The sequence below is a fragment of the Synchiropus splendidus genome, chromosome 17 (genome assembly GCF_027744825.2).
Source record: "Synchiropus splendidus isolate RoL2022-P1 chromosome 17, RoL_Sspl_1.0, whole genome shotgun sequence".
NCBI classification, from domain to species: domain Eukaryota; kingdom Metazoa; phylum Chordata; class Actinopteri; order Syngnathiformes; family Callionymidae; genus Synchiropus; species Synchiropus splendidus.
Window position 1 is genome coordinate 10,418,995 of NC_071350.1, and position 19,856 is coordinate 10,438,850.

At 41.8% G+C, this 19,856-nt stretch overlaps 1 protein-coding gene across 7 annotated transcripts in view; it reads left to right on the forward strand.

The window, feature by feature from the left end:
* The first annotated feature begins 8,383 nt into the window (after positions 1-8,383).
* The window catches only part of LOC128748482 (neurexin-2-like), a 164,730-nt gene continuing 153,257 nt past the window's right edge, over positions 8,384-19,856 (forward strand). For all 7 annotated transcript variants that reach the window (XM_053847318.1, XM_053847316.1, XM_053847322.1 and 4 more), the window contains exon 1: positions 8,384-8,625. The gene's annotated coding sequence lies outside the window, so the exon portion shown is untranslated. The remainder of the gene's footprint in view (positions 8,626-19,856) is intronic.

The following is a 19,856-nucleotide window of genomic DNA, read 5'->3' on the forward strand; positions in this document are numbered from 1 at the left end:
GTTCGTAGTAAAAGTAGTACACAGGCCCCAGATAAACAGTAACAAGGAACAAAGCCGACCCTGACCCAGCAGGGGATGCACAAAGTTTCATGAAAGGGCCTGTTTTTGTGAGCATCTTATTTACAGAATCTTAAACAGCAGAGGTCCAAAAGCTAATCTCCCAGTATAACTCCACAGAGAAGTTGTGATTACTCACACAAACCAGGCAAGACAGATGGAAGAGAGCGAATGTGACACACAAGTGGGTAATTTCAAACTGAAGGACACACGGAAGCCAGCGCAAAGTAAGCAAATAATGGTGCTGTAAGATGGACGCAGAGGGAGCCCCGCATCATCTGACTCACCGTCAATGAATTCAAGCAGACATTTATAAAGGTGGTGAATCACATCACAAATCACTGAGGCCCTTTTAGTTCTCCAGAATTGGCATTTTATTATACACAAAGATGACTCAGCTTCACTTTTATTTCCTCATTTTTCCCAAGTTTCTTTTATTTGCATATCCTTATTTCAGAACACACACATTCACTTATCCTTATTTCATATTTTTCCTCATTTCCATTGCATGGATTTATTTTCCTCTTTCATATCAGAATATATTTCTGCATTCTTTGATGCCATGATCAATATAATTCTGTTTTAATATCCAAAATAAAACGTAATGATAATCACCTCAGTTGTAATAACTGTCTGAGAGTCATGCTGAACATGTCACATTATATTGAGCAAAGATATGAAGAACGTGTTGAAGATGAAGGGAGGCTGTTCGGAGGGTTTCATTATTTCCCTCCACAGGCTTAAAAATTGATTTAGAATTGAAAATAAAACCCAAATTTGGAAGCAGTTTTCATCATCTAGATTTTAACCATTTTTCAGTTTATTTAATTGTTGGGATGTGGAGTCACTCATCTGATACGACTGGAATGTGAGAGCATCATATCTGAATTCAGAGCAACATTCTGTGTAAACAAATACTGTTCTATTAGAGAGAAAAACGTGAAATTACTGGGATTAAATCTGAACTCCAAAACTCCTACTTCAACACGGCTTTGACTTTATCCTTGGCTGCAACTGGATGTGGCCTCTCTCAGCAGAGCTGCCGGCTGAGCGAAGGCCCCCAGGGAGGATGGGCGCCAGCCGCTGGGATCGGGCATCCGACTATGTCATTGCTGAAAAAAAAAGGTTGTGTTTTCAGCGTCTCCTAAAGGCAGACCATTAATGTCAGATGACTGTGGATTCGGGAGGTTTCATCCCTTAAACCTCAGTTTGTAGCACAAGCAATGTCACGGAACAGTAAACACTTAAAATAAAGGAGGCAAACTTTAAGGTGTATATTGACCCACGCACTTGTTTCTTGTGTCGGCCGTGTATGTGACATAAATTGAGCTTAAACTTCCACTCGGGCTGGTTAAAGTCGGGCACTGCAGGCCACAAACTGCTCACACTATAATTGAAAATGACTGGCGTAGTGTCTGTTATTAATGACCCTTCAGTAAAAGCTCTCCCTCTTCTAGAATATTTTGAGCCACGGCATATTTTGTTGCTCTTTGAGGAGCAAAAAGGCTTGAATCAAATGCCAGAATGAAAGTCTTCTGAGTGTATTTTTCCTCCTTATGTTTTCATTTTCATTTGAATAAATTAATTTGTTACCCGTGGAACCTATTTTTACTTGTATACTGTGGTTTTTATTGAATTTTATACACTGCGTGAAATGGGGTTTATGTAAATATATATATATATATATATATATATATATATATATATATATATATATATATATATATATATATATATATATATATATATATATATATATTTTTTTTTTTTTTCAACAGGAGCCAAGTTGGAAGCCAATGACTAGCTTTAGCTAGTCATGCGCCCAGTTTAATTCCTAGTAACAAAGTGGTAATAACTCTGAACCTGCCTTTTTATATGTTTGTGTAGTTCTTTTCCCCAACATCTATGTTTCTCATTAGCTTCTAAACCGCAGCTTACAATCCAAGGGGGGAAAAAGCCGCATCATATTGGTGTGTGGAGCCGCCAGTCCTCTTTGTAACCTCGTCCTTGACTGTGGAGGAAACGGGCACAAATTCTGCTGGTGCTCCGGGGCGAAGAGGATCCACAGAGAACGCGGCGCAGCCATGTGAACCAGGCAACAGACAGACTCACAGATGGAACGGCTGTAAAGTGGCAATCTTTGAAGCAGCGATCTCTTTGAGGCCAAACTATCACCTGATTCAAATACACTACTGAATCGATTCAGCCTCGATATGATGCTTTTGAATGTAATTCAGACATAAACCGCCCACATATCAAACAGTGTTGCCGGACGCAGTTTTTGCTGTGATGTCTATAAACAACGCTGCTGTTATTGTAGTGACACGTCGATGACATGAGCTGCGTTTTCAAGAGTCTCTGGAGTTTGTCACCTTCAAATAAGTGCTTGATGATGCACATTATCAGTAGCATTATTTTGAATTTGTCCAGAAAACGTGAGTACATAACCAAAGGGAAGATATTTCCTCTGATCCAGCAAAGGTCGGAGTTGAAATGGCTGCCATGGTAACGGCATGGCGGCGCTTCATCTCGACTGATCTGACCTCCGACTGTAATTTCTTATTAAGAACTCGATCCGATCGAGCGTCTTTGACGGCCGCTCTTGTGCAGTTGTTACGTGAGATCTGAGGGGTGAGAACTTTAAAAAGCATATGAGGATTATGCAACATGACTGAGGGATTGGAGATGCGTCCGAGGGTCAGGCTGCTGCTTTAATCGCATTACCAGATCAGGTTACATATTTGAGACGCCGATAGGCCTTCGGGAAGTGACAGTTGGGATCTGAAGGCTTAGGATTGTCATGTTGGAGGTCTGGGGACAGAATGGAAGAATTAAGTTGCTCATCTCTTGGCCACGTTTATTTTAACTGTTTACAATTGAGACTCAAATTTGACCTCACTGTTGGTCAAAGGTTTAACAGACAAGATCGGGACTAATAGGTTTGGCACACAGGTCTCGCTTCATATCCAGTCAGCCTGACCCGAGATGTAGTCAAGGCCAAGACCAGAGCGAAAGAAGACCACATCCAGCCCTGGACAGAGGAGGGGCGAGACCCAGTCTGAAACAGAGTCATGTCAATGGTTGCAATTCAGTCCAAGTCCAGTATAAATGCAGTTGACTCTGAAATGTGTCCAAGACCTGGAGAACATGGTCTTGAGATCTACAACACTGATAACAATTCTTGATTCTTCATTTTAAGAAAGCAGTTGGCATCAGGGTGCCGTCGTGTATTTGACTATTGATGGAAGTAATAGGTGGAGAAGGAGAGAGTGCAGGCAGGGTGGATGTAGGTTTAGACAAAGACAGGGAGCAGAGTAAGAAGAGAGACACTTGGATGAAGGAGTGATTCTTGACCATAGGGCCGGGGCCCGTGGTTGGGCCGTGAGCGCCTCCTAGAGGGCCGCAAAAAAGTTTTTTTGTTTTGCGTCTTTGGACTGTGAGGGCCACGAGACCCTCAGTTTTAATACATTAGCCACATATGGTGGCAGTAGTGAGTCACTGAATTGACTTGACAAGCTCCAAATCTGTGATAGTTACCAACTATGGAGAAGTTCTTGAAAAGAAAAATTATAAAGAAAGTGATGCCTAAGTAATTTGCGACACTGTTATTTACACTTCACTTATATATTCTTTGGAGTTTAAATAAAATATATTATTTTTATTTTATGATATTTAGACATGGTTTTATTCAGTTTTTCTCATTTTCACAACAGTTTGCATCAAGTGTATTTTTTTTACTTTTTTTCTTTACTAAATTTGATGAACATGACTTGCACCTGGTTCTGCTGCTGGTTGGACTTTTCAATAACAAATATCTTTGTGATGATCACATTGTTTCATGTCAAGGTTTTGGTTTGTTTACCTGTAAGTAGATGTGGATGATGATCACAAATGGAATCAAGAGTCATGAATCAGTTCTATTAAATGGGCCCCGGACCCATTTGTTCTGGGACAGATGGGCCCCAAGATCGAAAAGGTTAAGGACCCCTGGGATAAAGGACTTCAGCGAAGGAGAATGGCAAGAAGCGGACAAGCGGACTTCCTGCTGCAGCTGCTGACAGAAAACGCACGGAGAAAAAGATTTCAGGATCAGAAGAACATTTGAGGACAATAACTGCCGTTTGAGGCTGACATCCAAATCAAACATCCGAGGATTAAGACATTCATTTGGGCATCGCGTTAAACGCTCACATTATAAGATTGTGATCCATATCTGAGGATTGATTTCATTTGAGGAGGCACAGTATATTTCACATCTCAGGCAGCTGTGAGCTAAGGATCTTATTCATTACCTGAGCAAACGCCCCAGGACGAAGACATGCGTTTGAGGGTCATGTTTCAGATGGAAGTAAAACACCGCACGGTTAAGTCATACATCTGAGGGTATGAAGAGCGTTTGAAGATCAACTTGCATATTTCAGAGAGGCCAGCAGGCGGAGGTAGCCGTTAGGTAAATATTTCTCTTGTTCATTACCTGAGCAAATATTTGAGGTTGGGGTTGTCGTTCTAAAGATCTTGCTGCTGGATAAATAAACACATTTAAGGGCCTCATTCTGGATTAAAGGGTGGTCTGCAGCTCAAATCTGATGCTGTGTTCTCGGTGGAACCAGATGACAAAGGAACTATATTTGTCAGTTTAATAACCATATACAAGAGGCGGTGTATCATTGAGAATATGGTTAAAGCGAACTCGATGTGAGGATCAGACGGAGGTGGCTCGATGATAGGTGTGTGCTGCCTTTCGGAAATGAGACCAGGGTTTATATATTTTTGTCATCAATTTATCTGCGGATGATACCTTGACCTTGAACTCCAGACGCTTTATTGCAGCCCGAGATATCTCTCTGATAAGCTTCTTGGTTTCCTCATCAAGGCCAACGGGCTTCACCAGACCAAAACCAAAATCAATAATCTCCCTGGACAGGTCACTAAAACACCGAGACAGTGCAGATGGTCCCTGCTCGGTGAGGACTCCAGCAGCGCAATAAAAGCAGGTATTTGTTTACCTGTGGTCGGGTATAAAGCTTTGTTTTTAATGTGCAGTAAATCTCAGAAGGCTGTTGCACTTTTAAATTCAGTCCAGCATGTGCGTTGCTCTGGTTTCCTCCCACGGTCCAAATGCATGCAGAGTTAATTGGTGACTGGTGGGGTTGAGACCCCCGCTTTGTCCCCGATGTAGGGATCGGTTTCAGTCTCAGAATGGGAAAGAATCAATACCTGGTGCTCAGTTAAAAGGTGATTTAACCCTTAATATCCCACTAAAAAGGCTTTTTTTTTAAGTCTGCTAAAGAGTATTTCTTAAGAGAGAGAGGAATAAAAGTGGCAGGGTCATGTGCATCCGGAGCTCAGTGATGCTTATCCAGACAGAAAGCAGTCCACAGTGGTCCAATCCAGCAGCAAAGCAAAAGGTTAATGTTAGAAAGTGGTCGGAATACACACGCAGTGGATGTGATTCTGCTGCATACTCGATAGGGCTTCGTGTCTCAGGGTGCCCAAGCCGACCCCTGTCCGCTGCCAAAAATGTCAACGCTGACACCAGAAGATCGAGTGCAGAGAAGCGATAGATTTGTGAGGCATCCAAAAACATGCAGAAGCTGGCCTTCCATTCGGTGTTTACTGATGGCTGGTCCCCTGCTCGCTGTTATGGCTGAGCCATAAAGTTACACTTAGAATGCGTTCAATTATTCACTGACCGCCGCCTTGTAAATGCGCAGCCATAAATAGTGAAGAAGGGGTTAACGGTTCAGACTCAGCCGAGGGTCTGGTCGCAAGGCAGGTGATGGGAAGTCAAGGAGTCATTACGCACGCACGTCTTAATTACACATTAGCGCCCTTCAATCCTGAGTGGAATTTGGCCTTTTGCAGAGCAAAACCTCTTCGACCATCTTGTCTATTAGATAAATAACTCATTAATACAATTCCAGTGAGTGGAACAATTGCAGAATGAAATGTCTCCCAGTTGTAGGTCAGACTGGCTGAAACATGGCGCAGTCGATAAATATTGCAGCAGAAAGCTGGAGAGCAGAAGGATGGTATTTTCTTTCTTTTTTTTTTACCATTTGAGGAGCCATACCACAAAAAAGACGGTTTATTTGAAGCGTTGGATCGATGGCTTTTTAAATTGGTCTCTGGTCAGCTGGTCATTACAGACACGGCTTCACCCTGACTCAGTGGAGTCATAGATAACCCAACAAGAGGGCGGCTGGTAATTGGCTGCGGAGTAGCAAAGCAGGGGTGTAAGGTTAACCATACACTTAATATAAGCCCGGCCTGATGCGTTGGTAACAAGTGCCTTGAAGTGCAACCGCAGGGAGTCGGGGAGAATTCAGGCTGACTGGAGCACAGGTTGATGTGGAGCTACATGGGGAGATTACGTCACTTTCCTGCCCAGAATGTGGGTAAGAGGTCTCCAGTCTAGACTACAGCAATTCCCTCCTGGCTGCTCCGCCTGCTTGGGCCTCCGCAGCACATCCAGAATGGTTGACTGGTTTTTTTTTCCCCAAAATCTCCCACACTGCACCAACAATTCAGTCCCATCCAGGACAAGGAGATGCGCCATCTTGGCCACTGAAAAAACATCTAGGAAAGTTGCCCTGATAGTAACTTCTTAAACCAAAGGTCCCCATTGGATTCCAGCTTATTTTGGCTATTCTTCAACTTTGATATCCCTTCATGGTTTAATGCATTTATCTTCAGTCAACGTTTGTGATGTCCAATACAGTCAAGCTACTTTATTCTCCACACACTGGTCAGATTTCGAGGCAGACGTGGTGTGTGGTGTGTGCCTCCACGGTCGGGTCAGAGAAAACTTTTGGATTTTGGAAGTCTGGTTTGCAGGTCCACAGTACACAGAAGACTACAGAGAGGTAATATAAGTCTGTTTTGTTGCCTTAGTGTGAATAAAACGAGCGGACACCAAATGTGTGACCAAAATTGAGAGGCTCATTCATTTAAATACAATGGTTCCGAGGGTGGGAGGCTGTTGTCTTCCTCACACTTCAAATTCAACACTGGGAGTTCTGTATTCAAGCACAAGGAAACAAAGAAAATAAAGATTTACCTGGTCCCCGGTTGCTCCATGTGATCACAGCAGTGGGCAATAATTCACTAATGTTGAAATTTAAATGCATTGGCACACACTAAACTTTGCCCAAAGTGAGAGAAAATATCCAAGTTGATAAGCCAAATGTTCACATTCCCGAGAAGACGTAATGTATATTGAGAATAGAGGCCCACGGTTCTCACCAACTGGGCCCTCAAATGACAAAAACTGCTGCTGTGTTTAAGCACATTAGAAATTAGGTTGATAAAAAAAGTAATTTGCAGAAGGTGCTGTGGCGAGAGGGTTGTTCAGTCTAAGTTAATAAGATGAAGAATGAACTACAGGATATTGTTTTAAAAGTCACACAACGTCCCATGATGAGTGAAATAGATGTGAAAAATGAGAACTAGAAGTGAAAAATTAATATAGCACCAAATATGTAGGTGGAAATAATTGATATACTTATATAATAATTTGAAGTAAATGGGTGTAAATATTGAATTAAATGTATCAAAAAAACATATCATATTATCAATAATATATGTTTATTTACAATCCAGTTATAATTCCAGACACCCTGGGTTTTAAATTGAGCAACTATGAACTGCATTTTCCACGTTGTGTACGTAACTAAGTGTATTATATCTGGCTAAAGACAAAGTAATGGGCCTCCAATGGCTCCTGAATCACTGCCCAGAATGCTGACTGGGTCTCACTTCCCCAGCAGCCTCGCACGTCAGCAACACCACAACAATGACTGAACCCTTTCCAGGAACATTTTTGCTGTGTTTACGTCATAAAAAAACAACAATATGGTTTATATAATTTGCATTGGAGATCGAGGAACTGGACAAGCCAGCTGTAAAGACAGATGACTGAAGGCAGTTTATGAGATCTATCTGGAAGCAGTTAACTGGAGGAAGTTAGGATTTGAGCCCATGTTTGAGTGGTTAAAACGCAGCCTTGAACCTTGCTCAAGGGCATCCCCGCACCCTGCTCAGTTGCCAGGTTTATGGTGCTGATGCTGGGACTGGTTTCCATGTAAATGCTCCTCAGCTCCAGTGTGCAATGTGATCGTTTGGTGACGGCGTGTGCCACCACCACGCAGGTCGTTCAATCCTCCATGGTAACCGTGTAGTTAGTTTGATGTGGAGCAGGATTGGTCAACAGCATCTGACCGCGCCCTCAACCCGAATAAGCTACCTACCAAACTATCACCATCAAGTGTGATGACGGCGCTGCTGCTGCTGCTGCTGCCGCTGCGGAGGAGGAGGAGGAGGAGGAGGAGGATGAGGAAGAGAGAGAGCATCTTTGTCTGCGCGGAGAAGCTCGGGGCTTCCCTTCCTGCCTAAACATCCCCCCAATCTGACCACCGCACCGCTATCCTTCTCCAGATAGAGGTCACATTCTCCACCCAGGCGACCACCTCCGCTCCCATTCGGATTTTGTCGCGTCTCCTCGGCTGGAATACCAGACCGTCGCTGCCTCCATGTGTCGGATCGCCGGATGCTGGTGGTGATGCACAGGTAAATGACTCCTCACACCTCCGACGCGCACACAATCCTTGCCATTCTCACATTGTTTTCACTCTCAATGTCACCGCTTTGTCTTTCCGCTCCGTCTCACCGAGACTTTCTTTAAAGAAAAAAACAAAAACCTAGAGGTGTTTCGGTGCTTTTCCTCACATTGGCCGGTGGAAAGGAAGATTTGACATCAGATCGAGTTCGCATTTGAATTGGACGGTCGGTGAAGTTGGGTGTAGGAGGGATGCGGAGTCCAAATTCAATGTGGGTTGCGGATGAGGTCGCTTAATTGTGTGCTGGAAGACATGCCCTGTGGAGGAGCGCCACATTCCGAGGTGCCTGTCTGCACTCGGATCTCTGCCTCTGCAGCCTCCACCGAAACGCCGAACAAACGTTGGCTATGTATGTAAACGAGACGTAAAAGTAAAGTGTCTGAAAGTCGCGATGTTGTCGATCAATCTGTTTATACAACCAGACTCCGATTTGGTGGACTACTCTGAGACACTTGTATTATTTATTTTTTTCATGACTTCATGTCCTCATATTAGTGGAAAAAAAAAAAAAAAAAAAAAAAAAAAAAAAAATATATATATATATATATATATATATATATATATATATATATATATATATATATATATATATATTCACCCACACACAACACACATATGGAAAGAAATATATGTATATTTTTTCCTACACAATTTTGTATTTTACCTACAAATTTCGTGTCCTCGTATTAGTGGTAAAAAATAAATTTATTAATTAAAAAAAAAAAAAATTATATATATATATATATATATATATATATATATATATATATATATATATATATACACACACACACAACACATATATGGAAAGAAATATATGTATATTGTTTCCTACACAATTTTGTATTTTTCCTACAAATTTCGTGTCCTCATATTAGTGGTAAAAAATATATAAATAAATAAAAAAAAAAAAAATTGTAAAAAAAAAAAAAATATATATATATATATTTTGTGTATGTATATATATATATATATATATATATATATATATATATATATATATATATATATATATATATATATATATATATATATATATATACACAACACATATATGGAAAAAAATAGATATGTATTTTTTTCCTACACGATATGTTTGTGTGTATATGTATTAGAGTCCTGCTTCCTGGGAGGACAACAAAGTGTTTAATTGTGCAGCGGGAAGGTCAAGGGGTCGTGGCCCGCTGAAGGCAATCACAGGTTAAGGGTGAACCTGGGTGTAATTTATATCTGTATGCTTGAGCGCGTCTGGGCTCTTCACTGTCTTTCCTCCAAAAAGAAGCCAACGTTAATGGGTGACACTGTTTTGGCCCCTCATTTCCAACTAAAAAAAAGACACTCTTGCTTTATCTTGATTTTTATGGTCGACCTTTCATCTAGACACTAAGCAAATACTAAGGGTGCTAAGTATCGGGTGCATTTATTCCCATCTAAAGGGAGCAGATAAAAGTTTGGGCTCTCCTCTCTGAAATGCTGGAGGTAGCCTATTTATTATTGAGTGTGATTTCATGTTCTGTGGCCAGTTTAAAGATAGGATGGAAAGGGTGAGTGGAGAAGCTTCCTCATGCCCACAGAGACAGCTTACGTTCTAAATAATGTGTGTGATATTTGAGGTCTGCTATGCACTTGATATCATAAATGGTGTGATCAGCTTGTGACATTTTAACAGCACCGGGTCGGTGATAATACATGTGGGTGGAAAACAAGCGAGCTGCTGCAACCCTTTTTTTTTTTTTCTAAATGAGCTGATGTGAACTAACATTATGATTTCATGTTTATTGTGATATTGATGACGCTCTCCGAACCGTTTCGGGGGCCTGAAGCTTTATATTAAACAGAATAATTGGATTATTTAAGCTTCATCTCCCTGCACATCCCAATTCTTTTGTCAGAGTTTGCTGAGTTGAGAGGCTTATGGAGACGCTCAAGAAGCAGCAGAAAGCATTAGACTAATTTCAATTCAGTCTACTTTATTTATAGCCCCAAATAAATATCATGATAAAATCCCAGCGCTGGCTTAAAAGTTCGACTCATTATCAAGTTTGTTAACCCGTGACCCAGGCTTTTCCAAGTACTTCACTTTGGCATCTTTTCACCACCTCCCCACTCATGTCCTCATTTACCACATGCATGAACCTCCTGCATCTAAAGGCCAACAGTCAAAGGTCTTTGCTCAACATACGTCCAAACCATCAGGCCTCCCTAACTTTGTCGTCTTTATCTCGACATCTCTGTCCGATATTGACATTTCCAGTAGTATTCGATGAGTCCTCTTTTACCCTGACTTACCACTAACCTTATACGCATGCAATAGTTCTCTCTTGATACGGTTCAAGACACAGGGAGGGGACCCAAGTGCAGTGGTGAAAGAGTCACAGGAGGAACGGGAAGAGTCCACAACGGAATGAGTCCAAACGAAAAGTGTCACCGAACGGGGAGAAAGAATGTAGGTAGAGTCTGTAACAAGAGAACACACACAATGAGCAATAAAACAAAGTAAACTACCGAGGAACACACGAGTAAAAGATAACAGAAGGAAAACCAAGAAGCCATGTGGCGCAAGGAGAACAAAGGAAATCTAAATACAAAAACACAGAGCACCAGGGTTTAGAAAGGTGAACAGAAGATAATTCAAATGACGGATAAAATGTACGACGGCATAGAAGAACGAACAGAGCAGATTACCGGTCGCAGCAAAGGAGTCGATCTGGCACACGTTGCTGGAGTCCGGGTGTTTTTAAGCTTTGAAGATTAGGGGTTGATAGGCTCCAGCCGGGTGCCACGGGAACAGGAAGAAAGGAGGGAGAAAGCACAACGGGACCAAAATAAAAAGCGGAATCATGACACTTATATTCTTGAGTCACCTACGGAATTGAGATTGTTTATCCGCAATGCAAGTAAATGCTTCACTAACCAAGCAACCTCGTTGCTCCAAAGAGAGGGGAATATCATGCTAAGGATCTTGGCCAAGGGTCGCAGAGGTGACTCCCTTTCATCCCATTTTTGATGCTACCTACCGAGTCTCAGTACTTTGTTCTGTGCTGCGGTTCTCATTAAGTCAGGGCTTGAATCACTCCCAATTAAGGGCTTCAGACTTATGTACATGGATGTATAAAAAAGCATCACTGAATTTTGGCCGCAAACAAAATCAGCCCCTTCCATGTCGACATCAAAGGACAAATTAAAAAACACGCGAGCAGGGCGGTGAGGGAAAAGAGAAGACCTCAGGAAGAACCCGGCGGAGCATCCTCGTGTGTGGGAGAGAGCTGGTGAGCTTGGACACAAACCGAATGGTACTTCACATTGATTCTCACTTCTCCACAAACTCCTGATCGTTGGGGAAGCTTGGGTTTGTTGTGGCTGTTATATAAATCTAAATATGAACCCATTTCTGCTCTCATATGTGGAGCCACTAGTGGGGGACTGCTTGCCACTGTATGATCATCGGAGGAGACAGTTGGTCCCACGCATACAGGCAATTTCCAGCGGGTGATCTCGGTCTACTTTTGTGGGAGGAAACTGGAGTGCCTGGTGGAAACACTGAGGACATAAAAACCCTAGGCAGGAAGTGCGCTCTAAGCTCGGGGATGCCTCAAACTGGATTCAGCTGGACAAGAGTCAGTGTCAGATTGGGTTCTTCTCTTATCAATGAATTCCAATAAACTATATTCACAAAAGAAACATGGCCACACCGTAACATAGAGGCAGCCATCTTGTTTTTCACAACAATGAAAGTGTCATGGTTGGGGTGAGAATTCAGTATATATGTATATATATATATATATATATATATATATATATATATATATATATATATATGTATAAATGTTTCTCTCCTATTGTTTTGCCAGTAAGAGTATTATTTACCAGACAGAATGAGTCATTTTGGAAGGTTATTTTGAGTACATCCAAGGGTCAACCGTGTGTGTTTTCCATATGTGACCTGGTTTAGATGCCTCTTTAGACTGGGAACAATAAACTTGCATTTGTCCAACAACATAGATGACAACATAGGGAGCGTGCTGCTGGCATGCAGGGTGATGGGCGTCCAGGTATCCACTACCTGACAAGCAGCCATTTACAGAACTGTTTTCGAGAGTTAGGAAGCATAGCTACATGGCCACATGCACCTAGACCATCTGTTCCCACCAGGTCCGTCACATCCAGATCTAGCACCTGCACGACCAATACTGATTTGTGTGAACAGTGGGGTTAAACCCACATTTTACACGTTTTTCTTGCAGTAAAATGTTATATCTACGCCACAACAGGAATTGCGCATTTTGTGTTTATAATTTTGTTCTGAATATATGTACATATTATGGCAGTAATCCCTTGTGATATTGCAGCCATGGAAGCAGACAGATGTTTTCTTACAAGTAAAACTACGTTGCAGATGTTTAAATAAATAAATTTTATATTTTACATGGCAATCTTTTGAGCTCTCAGTGACCCACCTTGCTCCCTTAGTATCTGAGTGTTATGCTTCTGTGGAGGTTCCCTATGCTGTCGACCTCTAAGTTTTGCCTGTTGTTGGGGGTGTGTTCTGTTGAATTGTAGTCAAGTGTAAGTCTTATTTTGGAGGTTTGGCTAACCCGAGACTTACGTACGCTGAGAAACAAAATCCTAGTGACCACCCAGAAGACGCCTACTGTTGTAGAGACGTAAAGCTGTACTTCTTTTCTTTCTACTTTTATCAATTTTAAAACAATACATCCATATCATATTTGCTACCACAACATTTTCCTCCACCTGCTGAGGCCAAGGGGGCTGCTGCTGGGGTAGATCCAGTCTTCAGACAATTTGCAGAGGGGAAAGGGAGGGGGACTGTCGTGCCTGGAGGACACCCACATAAGCAGCCATAGACTGCACACAGAGAGGAGACAGGCTCACTCCAAATGACGAGATGAGTCATTGACTACAGACTGGGGTTTGGTGGGGAAGAAAAAATGCCACCATCTCAACAGAGCCAGGATCAGATGAAGACCTTTTTATACCATATGATGAGTGGGGCAGAATATGTTGCACTCATACGCATATACGGGGTGAAAATGAAGTGAAGAAACCGTGATAAAAGACTGGCAAGAAACTGGCAATAGTCACAGGTTAGAAACTACAACAATTCATCCACTCATTTAAGCTACTTATGTTTGCTAAAATATATATTTTTTCAATTTCATTTTCATTCTCAAAATACCTGCTCTGGTATTTTCATGAAAAATGTGATGGGAATATTTTTTAAACGTCTGAAATCAGAGCCCAGATGTCTTCCTTCGCCTCGCAGCAGCAGCCTCACCTTTAATCCTTTGACACTCAGTATTAGAGATTTTCCGTCCGTCCACATTCAGTGTCGGTGAGTCGCGCCAATGTTGCTCAGTTTTTAAAGCAGCGGCAAGTGTTGCTTCTCAAATCTGTTACACAATTTGTCATTGCTCGTCTCTGGCGGTATGTGCTCTTAAATCCCCGCCATTGTCTTCCCCTCTGATCTTCCTTGATGAAGCTGTCAGAGTTGAGACGGATGTGAACACGGCGACTGTGACTTTCATCTCATATTGTCGTTGTTTAGGCGATATATTCTTTAGTCAGCAGGGCGTGTCATTGTCTCCGCGTTTATACTGTTACACTGCGTTTATTCCCCCCCCCCCCCCTTCGTCATGCCTCACCACAATTGTCATGTTTATTTTTATTCCTCTCGGCTCTAATTTAATGCAAGATATTCAAATGCCAAGGACTCGCCATCTTGTGTCATCTTAACCGACTCATGTTGCTGCTGTGATTCGACATCTGTCATCCCCAATGCCTCCAGTGATGGTTCCGGCAAAGCCAGTTTATTTTTCTTCTTGAAGCTCAGACATGTATGGAGTTCAAAGTGGCGCACAAAGAGAATGAATGGATGAGTATTTGTGTGACCCCGATAACAGCAAAAAGGAATGACGTTTATGAATGAGTTCATGATTTGTAAAGAATGAAAGTGTGTAAAGAAAGGGTGTATGCAGAAGTCGGGGGTAGGGCGGTGAGCAACTCGTCCTGTGGGGTCCCTCGTCCCTCCTGTGTGGAGCGGCCCCATGAATTTGGCTTCTTAAATGTGACTGAGTGGTCTGTTTGTGGTCTACGACTGGTGGTCTTTCCACCCCAAGTAACTCTGCCCCATGTGACCCTGCCACCAGAGGCAAAGTTGCAGTGAAGCTGAGCTGCAGGGGTGTCCGAGTGTCCCCATCTCAGAAGATGAAAATCGATTTGTGTTTGATTTCCAATGTCCCCTGTGGGTATGGTAACCAACATGAGTAGAAAAAGCAACAAAATTCTAAGTATATTCGTGAGGTCTCAGCACCTTAAGTCCAAGGAAAAGCTGAAATATCATCCAGTGGAATTCACTTATAGAGTGATTTCTATGCATCTCACTATGGACAAAGAGGCACCCTCGCTAAATTTGGGCCATAAAACTGCATCCTTAGGGCTGCAAATGGCTCATGGGCCACATTTTTGAGACCCCTGTCCTCAAGAGAATGAGGTAGAAAGTATCACTTCAGGGAAGCGATGCCGCTAACTTGAGCTTGAGAGGCGGCTGGCTGCAGTCTGAGATAAAATCTAAGAGTCACCAATGAAGTTAAGTGGAGGGTGGAAGAGTTCCCTCAAAGCCGAGAAAAAATATGAGGGAGAGCATAAACAGCAGGTTAAGATGAAATGGAATGCAGCGAATTTAAATAATACAAGTACCAGCCAGTTTTAATTTCTCTAATGTACTTTATGAAGGATGATAAGAGTGCATCAGCAGATCCAAGCAGTTAGATGAACATATCTGAAGTGAACGACTTGATCATGATTCATTTCTCCAATAAGAAATTTCACTGGTCGCCCATGGATGCAGCAGTATTGCCATGCTTCTCAGGAGGTCAGCTACAGAAAAGGCGCTGCAGCCTGGCGTGTATTGTTTCCTTCATGAGGAAGTGTTGAGACAATGAAGCTGAGGTTGTTGTTTCCTGTTTGTGCTGCCTTCAGAGTGATAGATCAACCTATATTTATGTGAAACATCAGCATCAAAATGCAGTGAAGAGGTCACTCATGTGAGGAAACATCAAGAAACAAACCCTCAGAATAAGAGCAACAGTTTCAGCAGCAGCCAGAGTACACACATTGCTATTCAAAGCACACACCACTCATTAAGAGCGTGTATCTTCTGAGTAATACATCATGCTGCTACCTTCCCATAGCTGTGTGCAGCTGGGCCAAGTGACCTTCTGCCCACGTCCCATAAATCCACGTCGACCCGTAGGTTGGAGACCATGGAGCCAATCGAGGCGCAATACGTTTGTTCGATAAAGACAAGTAGTATCATTTAAAATTAATTTTGTTTGGGAGACGATGTAGAAATGTTTTAATGGGACTGATGATCTTTGGCATTTTAGCTGTTGTTAGACTCCCTCAGCTATGTGTGTTTTTTTTTAATGGTTGAGCATGACTTGTTGCACATTTGGAGGCATGTGCTGGAGCAAGACAGCAGGTCATTGCAATCCATAGGATAAAAATGCATGAATTATTTGGAATTTGAGAGTAAACTAAATAAACCTAAATTCAGCACCCTGGACAGCTCTTCAGTAAACCAATGTGAGGAGTGTTTGAGTCCTGTACAGACAAGGAATGACATCAAAATCAGTGATATGTAACAGGCCTCTTCTTCATCAGAACAACTGTCATTTGTCCCAGCTGTTTGTGCTTTTTCTCAGTTTCACGATGTCTGGCACAAACAGACCATTCTCACCATGACATTTGTCAGTGTGGCAAAACGGCCCACAGCTGCCAGTATGGACGTGCTGAGACAGTTCTCATGCCCATCATTGACTTCAGTCAACTCTGAGCTGCTTTTATTGATGTAATGTTACGTCACTGCAGCCATGGAATCACAATGACGTACCTTCTTCTGAGACCAGTGAAACTGCCACCAATTTTACCGTGTAGTTTGTAAAAGAATTGATGTTTTCTCCTCCCAAAAAAAACGGACCTGTTAGCACACCACATCGCATGGTTTTCCTTTCAGACTAAGTGAGGAACACACCGCTCTGCACATTTGACCGACGATAACTATCCATTGACAATCATCTATTGATCACTGATATTTTTACACTGAATTTTGGTTTTTACATAATTATATTGTAATAATTATTTAATAATTATCTATAATAACTATATATAAACTATATATATATAAACTTGCTATTATGTGACGTGCAACTTAGCGGAAACAATTACAGAATAAAGTATAAATCATATTCTAATTTCTCCTCGTGTTTTTGCCTTGCATTGCCACTTTGCTTTTAGCCTAGCATGAACGCGGCTAATAAATTGTAGCAAGGTTTGACTTTTACTCATGCCAAGCACCAAAAAATGTAGTCACAACCTTACGCAGATTTTGTTGCAATCTGGAGCCCTGTATATGCATATAAAGATCGCTGAAGATCTGCAGAGTGTAATTGTGGTGGTCTGAATTGGAATTGCGATTAAAATGCAGTTGGTTTTGCAAAAGTTTTTGGTAATTCTTTTGCCTGTTCAAACCCAGGTTTGTATGAACCATTTGAGTGTCAGCGGTACAGTACCTTACATTTACCGACCTTCCAGTATAACACCTGGTGTAATCCTCAAAAGGTTTCTTGAGATTGTTAATCCCTGAAGTTCATCTGGTTCCATCTTTCTTTTCAGTTGAAAAAAATAAAAAATATATATCACTGTTGTACAGACTCGACATCATACTGCCAGTAATTAAACTGACATGAAAAATTAATATTATGACTCTTGTTTTGCATAAATTCACAGCACTCAATAGAGTTTAGCAGCGAAGTACATGGTTTCAATATTTGAACTTCTCTAAGCCATTATCGTTAAAAGCTGCACTTATGCGACTTTTTGCATTAGCATAAGACCTACTCAGCACCAAATGGGAATAATATTGGGAATGACGCTATCTCACCGAGAAGGGGGCCAAACAGGGAGGCAGGAGAGATGGATGATAAAGGAGGAGGCTGCTCTGAAGGAGGGCATGGTGACGGAGTGAGTGAGTGAGTGTGTGTGTGTGTGTCACGGCTCAATAGCCGCTGCATGCAGAGTGAGGCAGGAGAAGGTTACAGATATTGTGTGGCATTGCAAATTGTGTCGCTTCCTCTCTATCATCGCCCATCAAGGTCATCTCCACAGACTGAAAGTGGTGGCCCTGGCCTTTCCCTCTCCTGGCTCTGCTGGCAGAGGAGCGGGGCCTGCGGTCCACCGCCGCTGCTGCTGCTGCTGCTGCTGCTGCGTCTGATCAGGGCTGACGCGTGACTCAATTGCATGCCAGCTGCACAGCCAAACCGGGATTATGTCGCTGGATGGTGAAGAAAGAAAGGAAAAAAAAAGGTCACTGTCATCTCGCTACACCTTTGGCGAGTAGCGGATACGCTATTGTTGGCGTAATTAAATAAAGCTGTGACGCACGGTATAAAGCCACACGTCAGCATCAGCGTCCCCATGATGTCTCTGCGCTGTGATCGTGGCTTAAAGCTTGTAAAATGAGTCAAAGTCCAGATATGATTACAGTCATTATCCTCGGAATGTGATGAATGTATCTCCCCCCCCCCCCCGTCGGCACCGCAGCTCATCCGTCATGTCATTTACTTAACTAGAACAGTTTTGAATCCAAATTTGCACCAATCATCTTTGACTCCTTCAGAGGAGGCACATAATGGAGGGTTTCAATGTCAACGCTGGGTTCATTCTCATGTGTCTGAGACCATTTGGTGGCCATAAAAACAAAGGTCCCTTTGGTGCCTTTTGTTTATTTAATGCATGTGTCTCAGTGTGGGTCGCAGGGGCAGCAGCTAAAGCCAAGAGGGTCAGGCTTCCCTCTCTGCTAGCTAGTTTGCTGCATGACTCCTGTTGTTATTTAACATTATTTATTTATTCATTAAATCGTATTATTTTTCCTGACATGGTATGCAAGAATAACAGTTATCGATATTCAAATTCAGAAAAATGTTAGCTATGTAAAAGTGTAGTAAAGATGAACACATATTACCATTCATAAACAACTTATTCATACGTGTATTAACACTATATTAGCCTTTTATTAATCATACTGTAAGTACTGATATCTTATAGATTATATTTTTTATATGGTCACTGAAAAGCCACTATAAATAACACTGTAATTACTCATTATTAACAGTTAATATGCAAGTTATTAGCTTAGTAATAGTTAATGTGTTTAAAGTGTGGCTGAATTTCTGGTTACACTGCAATAGGGAACTAATATGAACCATTAATATGAGTAATTACTATCTTTTATTCGTTCTAATAACAGTAATTATGGTGCTAGTTGAATGAGGAAGCCGTTCTGCCGTAAAATGTATCCAGGCTTTACACTACTTCACAATGTTTAATAATAAGCTAACATGTTGCGAATACATACATATTTGAAGTTATTTAAAAGCTTCACATGGTAATAATATTGGTTATATAAGTGTAATAATACGATATATATTGGGTTAAAAAAAGACCCAAAAGGTTTATTTATTTTGCAAACATGAATTAGTTTGAACATCAGTAAATAGCAAATTTCCCTTGAATTATTTGTATATTTGTTTATATTTTTGCAGTAAAGCAAAGAGCATAAACGGGAGAAGAGGGGTAAAAGCGCCACAATTGAACCCTGCTCTTCATATTTGCTTATCGGTCGGCAGCTGAAACAAGATAGCGCTACAATGAAGAATCAGACTGAGAGAGCGCTTCACCGAAGAGCCTTCCTGCTCATGGCTTACACAGTCACCTCCACTATCCTGCATGCAAAGCAATGAAATCAGATAAGCTCAGCACATGTGGCGGGACGCTGGCGTATAATGTACATAGATTGATTCACGCAGCGTCGTCTGAAATATAAGCGCCTGGTTTCATGGGCTGCATAAATCACAGTGTAGACAAGCCTTCTTCTCCCTGAAGGCTGAAGAAGACTGAGCTATTATGATGGTGATGATGATGAGGATGATGATGATGGAGCTGGTGTCCTTGATGATGGTAGTAGCATAGTAATGATCATTATACCAGAGTTACAAAACTAATAAAAAGCATTAGAATTAGATGGTTAACAATAGGAAGGGAGAGTGAATAAGCGATCTGTTGACACAAACCGGAGCTTCTCTGTGGGCTGGATGACTTCCT